The 18,242-nt window shown below is 37.5% G+C and overlaps 1 protein-coding gene across 10 annotated transcripts in view; it reads left to right on the top strand.

Annotated features, from left to right (window-relative positions):
- The window catches only part of LOC118163294 (cadherin-12), a 570,217-nt gene that overhangs the window by 406,614 nt on the left and 145,361 nt on the right, over positions 1 to 18,242 (top strand). The window lies entirely within an intron of this gene.

Here is an 18,242-nt window from a genome sequence, read left to right as displayed (position 1 = left end):
GAGTGATATCAGGGATAAGGTTTAAACCCAGGAGTCTCTAGCCCAGAATGCACACAGTTATTTCTCTGGTTAGTATGGTTAGTGCAAATTTGTTTTCAGACAACACTGATATCTGCATTTGCTGTGCTATCTTGTGACTCAGTATCCTTTGCTGCATTTCTTTCTGATTTTTCTGATCATTTTCATATATTTCTAATGTGATATATTGCTTCATAATTCAAAGTCTTGCATTATAGCTTTTATACTCTGCATAGGCATGCAAACTCACACATACAGAGAATTTATGCAATTCTCTCTCTCATTATGTGACCACTGTTTCTATAATAGAGCATAAGTAATTTGATAGCCTGTTCTTTGAGGGGTGTCAGCGTGAATTTAGAAAATAGAGCTTTCAGGAAGGATGGCTGAAATGGAGAGCTGAAAAAAAATAATAGCACAGCATATAATTGCATGCTATGTATAATTTTCAATATAAGTAAAGGCCCTTACTCAATTAAAATAAGAGGTTAAGGATGCATTTCTTAGGTCCCTAAATGCCACTTCCCTAGACATTGAGGTTCAGATTCACCTTCCAAAAAAACATGATGTGTCATGTTTCAGTTTTTACTTTAATACTTCGTATTTATTTTTTTCTTTCTCTTTTTTTTTTTTTTTTTTTTTTTTTTTAATGTAAAGGCTGTGAATATGTTTGGTTTCTTTGTTTTTTTATTTAATATAAATAAAATTCACAAGAAGTTAATTTTCCTTCCTACCCTTCCAGAAATTTGTTACAAGTAGAGAGTGTATAAATACTACATGTGGTTCACTAGGTGTTTGGATAACCAGTCAAAAATATACTTTAATATTACAGATACAAACATTAGTGTTAAACACTAAAATATATGAGCCAATAACATTTGCAAAACAGTATGCTTATATCACAAAGGTAATATGATGAGTTTCATTTACAGGCTGAAGGCAGGGCAATCACATAATGGAAAACTGCATCTTTGTGATGTCTGGTTGCTACTAATTATCCTTTCTTTAACACGTATCGTTGTTCTAGCCACTAGCTAAAGATGCAAACAAGGAGTCTAATTGTGTTCAATGTTGTAGCACGGGCAACAGGATTGCTGAACTTTTTATCTCCAAAGTCAGAGATGCTATTGATGCACCCCTGTAATACATTAGTTTTTATGCCTTTATATAAGATAGTCTCGGTAATCATTTAGGGTCAGTTCTAAGCTGCCAAAATAATATTATTATTCCATAAAATTGACTATTATCAATACATTTGAATTTGAGCTCATAAGCAGCTTTAGAATTAGTGGATTTTTCTATTAAAAGTAACTCTTATGACATCACAGATATAACTGGCATGTTTTTAACTCTTAAAACTTTTTGAACTGTATCAAGTTGCTGAAAAGATGCTTCTCAAACATGATGAAAGATAGAATTGTAGTGTAGTACACATAATAGTGATGCTTCTTGAAAGGTTATCATATACCAGAAGTAAATGTTATGCTGTTACCTGATAAAATTCAGGAGAATCTTGGTGGTGAAACACAAAATACATTAGGATGTTTAATTTAATACATCAGCACGATTGTCAGAAAATCTGTTTTTATATGGAATACATTCCAAATGGTTATTTTTTGAAATAATGTTTATTATCTGCCAAGCATCCATTTGATGTTGATTCTGGAATATTTTGTGTCTCAAAATAATAACTTGCATATTCTTCACATAAACTCTTTAAGTTAAAAAAAGAAAAGAAAAAAAAAATGAGACGATGGAGGTGTTACTATTTTCCTCTTCTTTTCCATAAAGCTCTCAAAGAGGCAGAACACTGAACGGGAAAAGTTAGTTAGAGAAGTTGTGCTATTAAATCCAGATAGTGAAAGTCATACATAATACAAATATAAGCTGTTCTCAACATAATGAAATACACTCAGCAGTGGCTAATCAATATCTTCATATCATACTTCATTTTCTTAAAAATGAGGGGAAGACATATGAGGAGTGGCTGAGGTCACTTGGCCTGTTCAGCCTAGAGAAGAGGAGGCTGAGGGGGGACCTCATCGTGGTCTACAACTTCCTTGTGAGCAGGAGTGGAGAGGCAGGTCACCTATTCTCCATAAACACTAGTGATAGGACCCACGAGAACAGTGTTAAGCTGATGCAGAGGAACTTTAGGCTGGATATCAGGAAGAGGTTCTTCACCAAGAGGGTGGTCGCACACTGGAACAGGCTCCCCAAGGAAGGAGTCACTGCAGCAAGCCTGTCTGAATTTAAGAAGAGATTAGACTGTTCACTTAGTCACATGGTCTAAACTTTTGGGTAGACCCGTGTGGCGCGAGGAGTTGGACTTGATGATCCTTATGGGTCCCTTCCAACTCAGGATATTCTATGATTCTATGATTCTGTTTACTATCATTTAGCTTTATTCCACAACCATATATTTTTCAAAAAGTAATTATTTTTGTAATACTTCTTTGTTTTACTTTAAAGTGATATTAAGTATATTATAGAGTTCAGGATATTTCACATGACCTGGAATTGCTGTTTTTTTTTTTTTTTTTTAATCTTCTTCTTCCAGCCATGATAGCTGGGCACAATAAAGTGGCAGATGCATATGTGTTCGTATTACTTATTATGGAACTGCTGCACTAATATCATCACAGTAATTTATAAATGTGATTTTAATGTGTCTATTAAATCAGATGACAATTTCACTAAATGGTTAGGGGTGACTAGTTAATTTTGGAAGGCACCTGGAAGAGAACACAGATTTACAATAGTAATGTCAGCTGTTATTGGCCAACACACTCAATTCATTTGATGTCTGTTTTTAGAAGACTATCTCAAGAAGCGTCATGTTTCAAATCAAAATATGGTTTAGAAACTGATGGGGATTAGTCTTGCTCCCAGTTACAGAGCAATCTTGAAACAGTGCTTCATGTTGACCCATTGAAAGCTGACAGTAAAAATAAATAAATAAAAATGTTTTAATATACTTTGCCATTTAACCTGAATATTAAATCAAAGGTCTGGAAATCCTATGCTTGAATAGTACAGAAGTGCCATAAAGATCCAACAGGTTGCCAAGCAAAAGAGAACCCCCTTTTCTAGAGATTCGTCTAGCAGACCTTGTCTAAAATGGGAAATTGGAATATTGTGGTGCCATGTGACCCATCCAAATTGGAGGGATGTTGGAAAGCTTGCTGTAAAATAAATCTATGTGTACTTTGTGTTTTCTTGTACTGTGAAGCTCCAGGAGGCCACGCAAAATAGAGTAGAGTGGAGTAAGATAACAAAAGTTCTTGATTCTTTCCTTGTGATGATGCTTAGTCCTCAATGAAGGGTGATAGATAACATGAGAATATCTGATCCTCAAGCACAGCCCTGTCCCAGGACAGTTCTAAACCACTAACAAGGTAGCAGTTTTAATTGCCCTTATGCAAGGGTAACTTAAGGGAGTCTAGCCCCACTGGACCATTATAAATCTCACTGAAATCTGTCTTCATTTTTCTGTGCTATGCAGGGTCAGCATAATAGAATGAAGGTTCAAGAGAACAAAATAGGTGAGGGCAGTATAGGTTCTTCATTATCAAGATGTAGAGCTTAGGGATTTAGAGTTTAGTGGAGGACTTGTTAGCATTAGGTCAGAGGTTGGACTTGGTGATCTTGGAGGTCTCTTCCAACCTAGACTATTCTGTGATTCTGTGATCCTCTGCATCTGAAATATGAACACAAAGCTTATTTATGCATTTTATAGTGGATTGGTTTTAATTTAATAAAACTAATGTTGGCCATCATCCATCAGGCTTAAATCAACACTTTTTTGGATAGGCACTCAAATTTTACAGTTATTTTCCCTCTTGGGTGTCTGGATGGTAGGGCAGTCTGTGAAGGAAATTTTACACTGCTTGTGCAGAATCTGTTCTCAGACAAAGAAATCTATGGTACTGTGGCTATCGTTTAAGTGTTATCCAGAAGCACTGAGTTAACTTGAAAGAAAAATAGAAATAAAGGAAAATAAATTCATGCACTGAATTTGAAAGCTACTGCCCTTTGAAGTAGGGGAAAAAAAAAAAAAAAAAGGCTATATCTCAGTTGATGGTTGTATGCTAGTTAGTTTGATTTATGCACATATGTATTTCTACTAGACTCCTGTTAAGATGGCCATGGTAATACTTCATTTAAAGCTGTCAACAGAGTTTTTCCTAACTTATCAGATTCTATGCCCACAAAGAACAGCAACAAGTAACGGTACTAGAGAGAGAGCTGTATATCATCTTCAATAGACATTTGCTCAGTACCATCTTCAAGGAGGTAAGAGTTGTTGCAGGCACTGCTACTAGTAACATGTTAATTCCTTGCAGTTACTAATTTCTGGATGATTTTAATTTGAAAGATCTTTCGAATAGTAGTTATGGGAGCAGTTTTGTTCCCAACATCTTTAACCCACAGGAATTCGTATACCCTCTCATCTGCAAGCATCATGGAGAAATTCTTGTCCTTAGATGAAGTGTGATCAGGGAATCACATATGATTGGATTAGCCTGGCTTACTAAATAAACTGACTGAATTTATGCTATGCACTTTTTCAAGTAAAAACGTTGTCACATGAAATTACAATTTCTCACAGGTAATGAAAGAGATGGAAAAATACGAAATAGCAAAAAGGTGTACAAGAAATCAGAACTGGGACCAGAACTCTGGAACTTTGAATCTCACTGAGTCGAGCTGAGACCTTTGTCTCCCTTACTTATTGCTGCCTGGTGAAAAAAGTGATGACTTTGAAAGCTTTGCAAACTGTATATTGCATAAAGTATGTGAGACACAAAGCAGTTTTGACAGCTGCACATGAAACTGTGAGATGGAAGTAGAAATGCAAAGCTCCCATGAGCAAGTCAGACTAGCATTTAATGTTTACTTTTGCAAGCTCATCTTTTTATAAGGTGTATAAAGAGTCAGTTTTACTGTCACATGTGGTAGAGATGAGCAACTTGCATACAACAGAATGCTTCTTATTGATCTTCACATATTGATTTACTTAGGTAGCTCATAGTGGGAAAATTAGAAGCAAAATACTGGTAATGGCAACACCTTCTGCCTGTGGTTCTTGCATTCATGAAAATTATATGAGGCATTTGGAGATAAAACAGATGAAAACTATGTCTTCATTGATTGCATGAGAGAATGAGTGAATTTGGGTTGAAGAGAGATCAAAATAAAAAGGAATGTTCAACTTCTTGAGTTGTAACCCACATTTTCGGAGTTCTAAAAGAGTGTGATGATTGTTCAGGACTACTAAGGAAGTCACAAATAGAAACACTTAAAACTCTAAAACGCAGTATACTGTATTGGCCTTGAATTTAGTGATCAGCATAGGAGACTGAAAGCCTGCAGAGGTTTTCTATCACCAGTTCTCAAAGACTTCTGAAAACAACTGAGTGGATGGTGCCAGCATGCATCTGAAGTTCCTATTATCGACACAGATGGAGAAATACAAATGAGGTTGTTGGAATTAAACTGCTAAGGAAAAGCCTTATATCTATGGTAGCTCTTTTTTTGAGTGTTATTGTACAAATGGCTTCATCTGGACAGAAAGCTCATTAGAATCAGGAAATATATGAAAAGACAATTTTAGGGAAAAAAAAAATATATATATTTGGAAGTATATTTGGAGGTCCTGGCGCACAGACAATCCAAAATATAGTCCACTCTTTAAATCCAAGTGAATTTGAAGATTTGAAATTTGCTTAATCTAAATCTGGAGTTTGTCTAAGAACTGCTGACTCATGTGGCAGCCACATAGTGTTTCCAATATGCAGCTCAGACACAGACAGAGATGTTATATACATCAGTAACTTAAAACTGAGTTTATAACTAATGAAACATTATAACATCAATTGCAATTTAACTGAAGGAGAAACCAGCTGAGATCACAAGATATCCTTTCTGGAAAAGCATCAGAACGCCAGTTAGGAAATTAAATAGAATTAGCCAGACAGCAAAATGTAGAAAAGTATTAAATACCTGTAGTCATTCCTGTATCTGGAAAACAATACGTAAACCAAAGTAATTAGGAGGTTCAGAGATGGAGTAAAATTTATGATCACTGCAAGATGTGAGGGGTTAAGTAACAAGTGGATAGCATAATACTTTATTCAAACATATGTAAATTCTTCATAGGAAAATTGAATTGAAGAAATACTAATGAAAGGATTTTTAGATGATAGGGGTCTAGTTTAAAGGTCATGATTTCATAATGAGAGGTTCATTTTTCAAAGTGTATACATTTTTGCTTCTTTTTGCTTCTTTTGCTTGTTTTGTGAGGGGGTGCTGATTTGGTATAGAAACAATATTTAAAAAGAAAATGTGAATAAGTTTCAGAAATATAGATTTATACCATTTATTTTGTAATTCCACTTAAGGTATAAAAATAGATGTTAAAATGTGAAATTGAATATTTTCATAATTAAAATTATTTGCTTTAATATGTTAAAATGTGAAAGTGAATATTTTCATAATTAAAATTATTTGCTTTAATACAATACACAGAATAATTTACAATTCATGAAAACACCATGAAAAATCACCACTGAAATTCAAAAATAATGTATGAGTATAAAATATATTTTATTAACACAATTCAAACCTAGATTCATATTTTCTAATAAAATGTTGAAACCAAAATATTTCCCAGTAAATATTTTCAATTAAATATTAACTAGGCATACTTTTAAAGAAAAAGAAAGAAAGTTTTTCTAAAGAGGTGTCCAGCACCAGCCTACAGGAGAAGCAAATGAGCAAGATTACACATTTTTCAGCCACAAAAGTTAATATGTACAAGTACATATTGTACAATGTACAAGTACATATTGTACAATGTACAATGTACAATTGTATAATGTACAAGCTATAAATGGAAATTAAAATGACTGGGATTGACAGTCTTGTCAGGTGTTGCAGTCATGTCTATCACAGTTTGTGAGTCAGGGGCCCAAAATTCTTTTCACAGCAGAAGTCCTAAGGTGCAAAACCCCCTGTGCTTCTGAAGTACATATATCAAGCCACAATTTGTAACTCTATCTGATATAAAAATCAGTGGACTGGTAACAGGTCTTATGGCATGTACAGTTTCCCTCTCCCTCACCCACCTGCATGTTGCAGAAACTGTAAATAACCTGACTCTCTTCTCTGTCTAGAGACAACCAACCACTAATCCTTCTTGCTGTCTCCCTGAGCGTGACATCCACTCTACTGCAAAATACACAACTGCTTTGTGCCTTACAGAGGGTCTGTTACGTATCCAATTAAACTCTGAGTAGGAACCCAATTTTTAGGTAACTGTGAACTCTGCAGCTTCTGTTGTGATTTTAAGTAAGTCTTGTGTACCCAAAAGCTTGCTTACCTTTTCCATATACATTCCTGTGCCAGTACATTGCACTTTTTTAGCTGTCAGTCCCTGAACATGCAAGCTGGAGTTATTATTGATACAGTTGAACTAGAGCCATTATGACCTGGTTACTGCTTACTAAAAAAAATAATAATAATAGATTTTCAGTGACAGATGTATTATTCACCCATAGTGTCATGAAAATATTTAACTGGTCACTGAAAAAAATATAACTTTCTCATCTTGGGCAGTATTAGGGTTATATTAATTATCAGTAAGGATCTAAGCTGGGACCAAGCTGGTTGTTTAACATGTTGGTAAATGATCTGAAAAAAAGTGTAAGTATCCAGGTGACAATGTTTGCTGGTGATGCTAAATTGTTTGAGATAGAAATGACAAAGGCTGAATAGTAAGAATGGGAAAAAAAGACCTTATTAAGCTGAGGATTAAAATAATAGATGAAATCTGATATAAAGTGATACATGCCAGGGAAAGGGAATAATTCTAACTTAATTAATAAAATGTTGTGCTCTGAGGCAACAATAATCTTTCTCAAATGAGATCTTGTTTTATAATACTTGTATGCTTGTTTGCTCAGTGTGCAGTGACTGCCAAAAAGCAAACAGGATGTTAGGAATTCTTCGCAGCAGCAGAAAATAAATGTCATTAAGCAGCTTTGCATCTGGGTCTCTGGTGAACTCTTAACTTCAGCGTTGGGCAAATTGTTTATCTGTGGTCTCAAAGAGAACATGTGTCCCAAAGAACTGGGAATGGTACAGAGAAGTATACAATGAGGATCAGTACGTTTGGACTGACTCCTTAGAAAGGAATGACTAAGATGGGACACCTTTACCTGGAAGAAGAGACAAAGAGAAGAGATACCATTTGTCTCCATACTATCTAGAACAAAGCATTGAGGCTAACAGGGAGGAATCCCCCCTTCACCAGCACAAGATGGGGGCCATCAGATGAAGCACATTAACAGCAAGGAAAAGGCAGTCATTCTTCACAGAATGTGTAAATCCCAAACTGGGAGCTCCTTGCCAAAGGGTGTTGTGCATATAAGAATCATTCATGTCTGTAAGATGAGTGAAGAAGTTCACGAACAGCCTGCTGAAGGCTCGCAACTACAGAGACACCAGCAGTGTCTCCACAAGCAATTGGAGAGTTGAAAGTATTGTTGTGAACTGTTCTTGATGCAGTCTTGTACTTTTCTCCAGGTACCCACTTTTCACCTTTGCCAGAGACACAATTCTGGGTTGAAGGCACACAGTGCAACATTGCAGAAAATACTGGTGTGATAACTGATCACATCAGAAGCTCTCCATCACCTGGGAGAGAACTCAGTTATATTGGTCTTGTCAAAAAAAGTGACTCCTTTAACTTCGTTGAAAGTCCTTTGGAGGGTTTGTTGAGCTGGGATATGATCAAGGAATGATTAAGTTCTAAACAGAAAAATATATTTACTCATTATTATTTTTTAGTGAAAAATATAAACTACATATATATAAAACAAACATCTACAGTACTTCACACGGTAATGTACTGGCTGTTTTGTAAATGTGGATCTATTAACAGTAAGATTAGATTGGGAAGTTTAAAATGATAGTGCAGGTCAACATCTAATGGGATGTTGAGAAAAATGTCCAACTAGCAAGTGTTTTGTGAAAGTGTTGCAGATATTCATTCTTGGTGTGAATATCTGTAGGTAGTAGCTCTAATTCTACCTACTGTTTCACCCTAACTGTTTCTGTAGTTTTCTCATCCATGAAGTTGGGTGAATATCTTCCTTAAAAAGCTCGCTGAACCTCCTAAAGGCACCCTGCAAGCCCCTCAGAGGATCCGTTAGTGATAAACTTGGCCTACGGGCTGGACACTGACACTATGCGTGACTGCAGCCGTACTTACTGTTAGCTCAGGGACTGAGCTTGTGCTGCATCTGCACACTCAGTTTTCCACGTTGCCTCTATGGATCTTTCTCTGCCTCTAGGTGAGAGGGGACCAGCTCAATCTGTGGTCAGGCCAGCTTGGGCCTGGGAGGGGGACCCACCCGATCAGGTGCAATGAAACATCCCAAGCAAGCTCATCATCTACATGCAGCACAAATGTGACAATCCTTGAACTGCAGAGGTACCTGCACTCAAGCTCAAACTCAAACATAGCTGCAGAAGACAGATAGATACAAAACACAAATGTTCCCATGTCTTCTCGCTGTGATGGTTTTAACTTTTTATGCAAATCTTATGCTGTTTTTAGAAAATTAAGTAGGTCATTTAAAATATTTTACAGTCTGTTTCATGAAACTGAAATGACCTTCTAAAGTAGATAAGAATTGAAATCATTATATGTTAATCTGGCAGCCTGAAATGCTGAAAAGCCAAAAGTAAATGAAAGTGAGCTTTTGTTATACCTTCTGCTTCTCTTCTGTGGAAGAAGCCCTTGTTTACCTTGCAAATTTAAAAACCTTCAGAGTTCTGTATATGTTTGCATACAGTCTTTATATACATAATGAATAACAACATAAGTTTAAGCAAAGCAGATATTCATGTACAGGTTGAATAGGAATTTAGACCTGTCAGGAAAGTGCACACAAGCCTGTTGGTTTTTCTCTACTTCTTAGAGTCTTCAGAAGTGTTTTTCTACTCCTCAGTTTCACTTGTCCTTCAAAGAAACTTAAGGTGAGGCAAGATGAGAGAGAATTTTCTGTTCCAGTATTTCAGAGGATAATGTCAATAAATGTGTTGTAATTAGTAAAACATTTTCTCCCTGTGACCATCGTCTGAGTAAACAATATTCCCTGGGGATGACACTGTGCTGTTCAGCAGAGGTTGCTCTGTTCCTGTTTTTCTGGTGTCTTCGCATTTCAGCAGTGCTGTCCATGTAAGCTGTTGATCACTAAGCTGATTGTATTTCCTTACTTTGTTTCTTGGTGTTGATGTAGAATTACTCTGTTGAAGACAATATAGTTTTTCAGTATTTTTTTTTTTTAATACAGAAACCAATGTCATTTTCTTTGGGGTGTCAAAATACAGATTTGGAGAGTTAATTTGAGTTATTTTGTCAACCTATATATATATATATATATATCCTACAGATATTTAGCCGTTATGGCTTCCTTGAATTAAGGATTACTATAAAAAATGTGGTACAGAGCAATCTAATCGCTCTATGTTTTTCTTGTTGTGAGAATTGAAGCATAATCTGGCAAAGTGCAAGCCAAGAAAAAAATCTCATTTAAGTTATTAGTGCAATGTTTATCTCCTACAATCTTAAAGTACTTCTTCAGCACTATAGTATAAGCCATTTAATAGCTCCTGCTTGTCAAATCCTTCTATATCAGCCCACCAGCAGGTAACTGCTTCTAGTTTAACCCTAATTGATGCCAGTAGTAGAGTCCAAGAAGAAAATCGATGAGTGTTTGCAGAATCGGGAGATTCACACGTAAACATAATGAATTCTGGCAGACAGCATTTGTGCACTTTAAGAACTGTAATAAAGAAACCAAAACCTTGAAACACAGACCAGTTTTGCAGATAACTTCTTTTTGGTAAAGGTATGTGTTACTGTGGCATTTTAAAAAAAGTTCAGTATTTACTTCTTTGGAATAATTTCTATGCTGATAGAGTAATTTTGTATCATCTTGAAGTTAAAGGGCAATGACACAGTTGTTACCTGTGTTAAAAGCAATAATTCTGGCCTTTCTGTATAGCAAAACATAGAACCAAAAGTAAGTTCTTCTTTTATATTAGATACAAAGAAGATTGGCTAACTTTATTTACCCTTTTGACATGTTCATTGCAACACTTCATTTGCCATGTGTGGAAGTTACATAGGGTTATGCCTGGGTCTGAATTGCCTTTACAACATCACACCTCCTTCTGCACGCTGAGTGCAAAATTTTCATGAGCCTGGTAGCAACTATAACATAGTTTTGTTACCCAATGTAGACAGATTAGATATATCATCAACTAGAAAATAAGTAAATGTGTAACTTATTCTTTTGTTTTGGAGGAACTTTTTTTTTTTTTTTTTTAAGAATCTGTAATTGATCCTATTCAAAATGGGTTGTTCTGTCCTCTATACTTATTCCCATCTCTATAAAATACTGTAATTCAGAGAGGCATTTTTATGGGCCTCATCACAAAGGCATCTGAACATTGCAATGATTATCCTTGCAGCAGCTCTGTGAGGCAAGAAAGTATTAGTTCCCTTCCATAAGTAGGGGATTGAAGCAAAGCAAAGACTGAACTACCAGAGCAATTATCAAAATAATATTGAAACTTTGACACAATAAGGGCAAAATCCTTCTGATTTTATTTTACTTTATTATTTTTTTTATTTTTTTAATAAATAACAGTCTACAGTCTGATACTGTCTGAATTGATAAGTATGGAGTACTGAACAACACAGTAACCGAGTGCTGGGCAGATCTGCCTACCTGAAAATGAAATAAAGGATTATTGATTAAATTTCTCTACATCCAGCCACCGCAGTGCTCTTTAGATTAAATACTTAGCTTCCAAGTCCATTCCTAGTCTTGACATTAATAATGTCATATTTGTAACTGCAAGGTGAAGTAAGCTCGAGCGAAAAAGGGAAGGGGAGAAAAGGGCAATGCTGTCAATTCCTTGCTAGCTTACCACATTTGTGAATCATCAGAATAGATGACAAAATTATTTGAATAACAGAGAAAACAGGCACTGAAAAGCATAGTGCTATTAAACTCGTAATACTCCATTTGCTTTTCTGCTTTATGCTTCTTTACTTCTGTTCTTGGGATAGATTTTTAACTTGTTTCTTTGGGGAGCCCAGCTCCAGAAAAAGATTCAGAAGTATGATTTCCTCAGTGTCTTAAATAATTCTGACACCCTGTTCATTTTCTTAATTATCTCCAAGTATCAGTAGTTAAAATTTTGTAAAAAAAAATGGTGTAAGTAAATAGCCATTACTTTTGACTAAGTAAATAGGCATTACTTTTCCTATAGACCAAACAAGATAACAAGAAATATGCACTGAATCTGAACACATTTGGTGTATTTCAGAGATGAAATTTGTTTACATTAAAGGGAAAAAAAAAAAAAAAAAAAACTGCTAGCACTCTGCCCAATATCCACAAGACAAAATGCAAGAATTCTTTCATTCTGTGCATTTGTATGGGCTCTATTGTTATGTTTGTTACTGATGGATAGCTGGCATGCTATGAGTTAGATGAATATGCAGAGGTTACTTGCTTCAGAGGTTACTTTCTCCAGTGTTACTGTCTAGCAACATAGCTCAAACTTCAGGAAAAACTTCAGAATTTTCTTAGTGTATAATACAAACATAAACTAAAGCCCACTTTAGTTTTGAGCTGTGTCCAAAAATAAATAGGACCTTTCTTTAAAAAATACTTTTGTGTCTCTCATAATAAAAAGATGAATATTATCTTTCTTACCTACTGAAGCCCTGACCATGTTTCAGAATCCTGGCATTTGTGCATTAGCTGATGGCTGGTGTATTTCCATGAGCATTTTTGCTCCAATCTAAAGTAAACTTCTGAAAAAAATCTCGTGATCATTCAGACTTACGGCACTTTTGTTCAAATTAAGACACATCTTAGTACAAACTAAATTACTTCTGGATAAAATAAGCTGAGGATGAACTACATGAATTGTCACTTAGTCCATCCAACCAGACAAGATCTTGTGTGAAGCTAAAATCTTTGGGATACATTCTGTGTGGGCACTGGTTCCTCAGCATCAGCTGGTGCATTCTATAGATCCACTCTTACAGATTCAGCTTACTTGGTAACATAGATTTAACTCGTGTCCCCAAGCTAATCAATACAAGATATGGAGACACAACCCAAGACTAAGTGAGTGCCACCATATTTAGTCAACCTTCTTTCCCTAAACTTTAATTAATTTTTCCAGTCCTTATTGGAAGAACAGAAGTGATTTATGCAGTCAGCAAGGAAGAAATTATGCAGAAAGTTAGTGTGAAGTATGAGAGGATGATCTCACTTTTGGAGTAGCTCTTTGTGATACTTATATCAAGATATGTGTTTATACTACTTACATGGCATAAATATGCCACATTCTTATGCATGTTATGCATACCTCTCATAGTCTACAACCATTGAAAAGTCTAGGTACTAGAAAATAAGTCTTTACATAGTTAGCACAAAAGCAGGGCAGAGAGACTATAGAAATAGAAGAAATGAGCTACCGAAGAGTGGGAGCAAAAGAGAGAAGTGTTTGAGCAAAAATTTCAATTGCATGCACATGTGTATGTGCTGCTGTGTTGTTAATCATTTTTTAAACAAATAACCTCCAAATTATATTCATAGAGTGTAGCGTATCACTATGTGTATATACGTATGCTCACAAAAGAACATGTGAGGCCTACAGGAGCATTACAATTACAAAATAATGCCTGAATAAAAGTTGCATTCTCTCATACAACTTTGTTGTTGTTGTTTTTAACTGTGTCTTCATTGAATGCATTCAGCTATCACTTGCTACAGTGTTGGAAAAAAAAAAAAAACACAAAACAACAACAAAAAAAACTTATAAAGAACAAACAAAATGATGACAAACTGAATTTCAGTTGAAGTCACTGAGAGATTTCCATTTACATTAATAGATTTTGAGGTGATCCTATCCTATGTGATTGATAAGGCAAGTCATGAAACAGGCAATATAAAGTTAAAAGAATCATGATAGAAATTAAAAATTATTTGTTAATGCATTTGGTTTATGAAATATGGTCTATTTAAACAGATGTTTCACTATTCAGTTAAAATTTTTTAAAGAGGAAAGAAATTGAGAAAATTGGAACTCAATAATGAATTATTCAAAAGAAAAATTTTGGTGTGAAAGAAGGGTTAAAGGAGTGAACAAGAAGTAATTTTCTAAATATTGGTTTAAACTCTTAACAGTGTATTTATTCCTGTAAAGGCCAGTACTTTCTCCTGAATGTATGATCACAAAAATATTCACTATAATTTTGTCTAAACTAAAAAAAAAATATTAATATTTCAAAACATTTTATATATGAAAGAGATGAGAAAGGGTGCGTACATTATTCACTATCTGTGATAGATAAATCTTGTATGTATAATGCTGCCTGAAATTCCATCTGTTTTTTTCCTTCAAGACTCTTATAAAATGCATATTTTTTAAAAAATACGTGGCTATGTAAAATTCATTTGTCCTTTCTTTTGGAAACATTTGCTAGCTGTTTTGCAACATCCATTAGTAATGTATATGACTTACACATGTTTAATCTTTTTTTTTTTTTTCTTTTCTTTTTTTTAATCCTTCCTGTCTCACCAAGAAAAGAATGACTCTAAAACGGGCATATGGAAAACAAGTGGGTGTATGCTTGTTGTTGTGGTTTAACCTGGCTGGCAGCTAAACACCACACAGCCGTTCACTTACCCTCCCCCCTCCCTCTCCGCGATGGAGGAGAGAAACAGGAAAGTGAAGCCTGTGAGTTGAGATAAAGACAGTTTATTAAGATAGGAAATAATGATAATAATAATAATAGTGTGTACGAAACAAGTGATGCACAATGCAATTGCTCACCACCAGCTGACCAATGCCCAGCCAATCTCTGAGCAGAGCCCCCCGTCCCCGTCCCCGTCCCCGTCCCCCCAGCTAGCCACCCCTATATATTTAGCATGACGTCAGATGGTATGGAATACCCCTTTGGCCAGTTTGGGTCAGCTGTCCTGGGTCTGTCCCCTCCCAGCACTTGCTGCACCCCCAGCCTGCCCGCTGGCAGGACAGGGAGAGAAGCTGAAAAGTCCTTGGCTTAGTGTAAGCATTGCTCTGCAACAATTAAAACATCAGCATGTTATCAGCACTCTTCTCATCCTAATCCTAAACATAGCACCCTACCAGCTCCTAGGAGGAAAAATAACTCTGTCTTGACTGAAACCAGGACACTTGTATTTAAAACCAGCAGCTGGGGGAGCTTCATTTGATTATTTACTTTTGCACTGATAAATGATCCAGATTTTCTTCTCATACGTGCTCTGATTCCTATGTCTTGACCTTTAATGTTTTCATCCTTAAACCTTAATTGAACTGACCCAGTTTCATATGGAAGGAGGTCAGCTTTGCTTTAGTGGTATTCTCTGTCGAGATCATCAGCTGTTCTTCTTCATGATCAGCTGGAGTTACTGGGATCAATTATTTCTTAGGTGTTCCTGACTTATAAAGTGAGATGACTCTGATTCAATTCCATGATCTGTGTTCAAGGTTCTGTGGCTTAAATGAAAAACAAACGTAATACTCATCGACAGCCGCTGTTGTGCTGCAAGACAGCTAAAAAATAGTGTTGCCATTAAAGTCACTACATTGACTGAATGATGTTTACAAATTGTTCTATTGAGTTACTTTCTACCCTTTTATTTATTTGTCTGGGTTTTCTTTCCTCTAAGTAGGTATGATAATGCCCTGAGTAAATTGATGTAGAGTTATCATCTGCAGCTCCTCTATGAACATGGTTTTGTAGCATCAGAGCATCATTAACTTTCCGGTGTCAAAGTCTGTAATACCTCCAGGACAGGCATTGAGTTGCTACTCAAATCCTATATACACCCCACAGTGCTAGTATGTGTTCCTAATTTGCTAGTGCCGTGACTAGATTATTGCTTTTCTTGTCCACAGGGAAAGTATTTCTATTCTTTTCACAGCAGGCATTACTGCTCAGCAAGGGAATGTAGTTCTCATGGACCAAGTAGAGAAAGGGCTGGTATCTGCTGCCCTGGTGTGGCATGGCATGTGTCCTTCTCCTGTGGCAGAAAGGTAGCTGTAGCAGAAGTGTCAGTCCACAAAACTTAGTAATGCTGGGATTACAAAGGTTTATTTGCACTTTTGGGAAGTCATCTGGCAGTACCTTACAACATTCCCTCAGTGGTTCTGGTGTGTCTATGTGGTTGTACTGAATCATAGAATCATAGAATATCCTGAGTTGGAAGGGACCCTTAAGGATCATCAAGTCCAACTCTTGACACCGCACAGGTCTACCCAAAAGTTCAGACCATGTGACTAAGTGCACAGTCCAATCTCTTCTTAAATTCAGACAGGCTCGGTGCAGTGACAACTTCCCTGGGGAGCCTGTTCCAGTGTGCAACCACCCTCTCTGTTAAGAACCCCCTCCTGATGTCAAGCCTAAATTTCCCCTGCCTCAGCTTAACCCCATTCCCGCGGGTCCTGTCACTGGTGTTAATGGAGAAAAGGTCTCCTGCCTCTCGACACCCCCTTACGAGGAAGTTGTAGACTGTGATGAGGTCTCCTCTCAGCCTCCTCCAGGCTGAACAGGCCCAGTGACCTCAGCCGTTCTTCGTACGTCTTCCCCTCCAGGCCTATCACCATCTTCGTAGCCCTCCTCTGGACACTCTCCAACAGTTGAATGTCCTTTTTATACTGTGGTGCCCAGAACTGCACACAGTACTCGAGGTGAGGCCGCACCAGCGCAGAGTAGAGCGGGACAATCACCTCCCTTGACCTACTAGCGATGCCGTGCTTGATGCACCCCAGGACACGGTTGGCCCTCCTGGCTGCCAGGGCACACTGCTGGCTCATATTCAACTTGCTGTCTACCACGACCCCCAGATCCCTCTCTTCTAGGCTGCTCTCCAGCGTCTCATCGCCCAGTCTGTACGTGCAGCCAGGGTTTCCCCGTCCCAGGTGCAGGACCCGGCACTTGCTCTTATTGAACTTCATACGGTTGGTGATCGCCCAGCTCTCCAACCTATCCAGATCCCTCTGCAAGGCCTTTCCACCCTCATTCGAGTCCACGACTCCTCCAAGTTTGGTGTCATCAGCAAACTTGCTCAAAATACCTTCTATTCCTACATCCAGATCGTTTATAAAAATATTGAAAAGTACCGGCCCTAAAATGGAGCCTTGAGGGACCCCACTAGTGACCGCCCGCCAGCCTGACGCAGCCCCATTTACCATAACCCTTTGGGCCCTGCCCGTTAGCCAATTGCTCACCCATTGTATGATGTTTTTATTTAGCTGTATGGTGGACATTTTGTCCAGTAGGATCCTATGGGAGACCGTGTCAAAAGCCTTGCTGAAGTCCAAAAAAATCACATCAGCTGTTTTCCCTTGGTCAACTAGCTGGGTGATCTTATCATAAAAGGAAATCAGGTTAGTTAGGCAGGACCTACCCTTCACAAACCCATGCTGGCTGGGACCAATGACTGCTTTGTCCCCCAGGTGCGCCTCAATAAGTTCAAGAACCATCTTCTCCATGATTTTACCAGGCACTGACGTGAGACTGACAGGCCTGTAATTGCAAGGGTCTTCTTTCTGACCCTTCTTGAAAATCGGCACAACATTTGCCAGCTTCCAGTCTACCAGGACCTCTCCAAATTCCCAGGATCGTTGAAAAATAATTGAGAGAGGTTCCGCGATGATGTCCGCCAGCTCTTTCAGCACCCGGGGATGAATCCCATCCGGACCCATGGACTTGTAGGGATCGAGGTGGAGTAGCAAATCCCGCACACGTTCAGGGTCGGTTGGGAGTTTGTCATCCCCACCGTCCCGGTCCTCCAGCTCGGGGCACCCTGGGTCCCGAAGCCCATCATCGGCAATGAAGACAGAGGCAAAGAAGGCGTTAAGCGTCTCTGCTTTGCCTATGTCATTGTCTGTGAGGAGACCTTCCCTATCAAGGAGCGGCCCTATGTATTCTTTAGTTCTCCTTTTTCTATTCACATATCTAAAAAAAACCTTTTTGTTTTCTCTCACAGACACAGCCAGCTTCAACTCTAGGCGTGCTTCGGCCACACGAACTTTCTCCCTACAAACACGAACAGCATCCCTGTATTCTTTCCATGACACCTGGCCCTCCTTCC

This window comes from Oxyura jamaicensis, chromosome 2, assembly GCF_011077185.1.
Source record: "Oxyura jamaicensis isolate SHBP4307 breed ruddy duck chromosome 2, BPBGC_Ojam_1.0, whole genome shotgun sequence".
Taxonomy (NCBI): domain Eukaryota; kingdom Metazoa; phylum Chordata; class Aves; order Anseriformes; family Anatidae; genus Oxyura; species Oxyura jamaicensis.
This window is presented reverse-complemented; position numbering and strand designations above follow the sequence as displayed.